We start from the raw sequence: 670 nt of genomic DNA, 5'->3' as shown, positions 1-670 counted from the left end.
TGGGCTCTTCCGGGCCCTGAGCTGCCTCGTGGGCTGCCTGGGTGCTCAAATGGAGGTGTGGCCGAGGACCCGGGCGCCCCAACCCCGGGCAGGGTCCGGCCGGGCCCGGCTGGACATGTGCACGCGTCCCCGTGGGCTCACAGGCCGTGTCTGCGCGTCTGGGCCGTGGTCCCTCTGCTCCAGGGACACAGGCCGGGTCAGGGCCGGTCCTCTCGCTGCGGGAGCCACCGCCGGGAGGCCCCCGGGACACAGATGCGCCCCCACCTGTGAACTCGGGGATGCCGAAGTGGGGGGCGCAGGAGGGCAGAGTGGCCTGCCTGGGCCTCTGGCCCCGTGCTGCGCCTGCAGGACCCACGCACACCGTCTAGCATGCGGGCAGTACCCAGGCCGGGCCAGCCTGCTCCGGCCCAGGCGTGCGGCCCTGGGCTGTGAGAACGAGGCAGCAGGGGACAGGTGGGCGAGTCCTGGAGGAAAGGACGAGCCCCCGAGCTGTGTCTGCGCAGGGCCAGCCTGGGGTGCCCGGGCTCCCGCTGGCAGCTGGGGGTCAGTGCGGGGGCCCCTGAGACCGCAGTGAGGGCAGCTTGGCGGGGAGGGCGTCCCTCCGAGGGCCAGCACGGCCCCCCTGGCCACAGCCGCTCTCGCCCGCCCTTGCTTCTATTGCTTCTAGGGG

The sequence above is a fragment of the Condylura cristata genome, unplaced genomic scaffold, assembly GCF_000260355.1.
Source record: "Condylura cristata isolate star-nosed mole 26May11 unplaced genomic scaffold, ConCri1.0 scaffold00054, whole genome shotgun sequence".
Taxonomy (NCBI): domain Eukaryota; kingdom Metazoa; phylum Chordata; class Mammalia; order Eulipotyphla; family Talpidae; genus Condylura; species Condylura cristata.
This window is presented reverse-complemented; position numbering follows the sequence as displayed.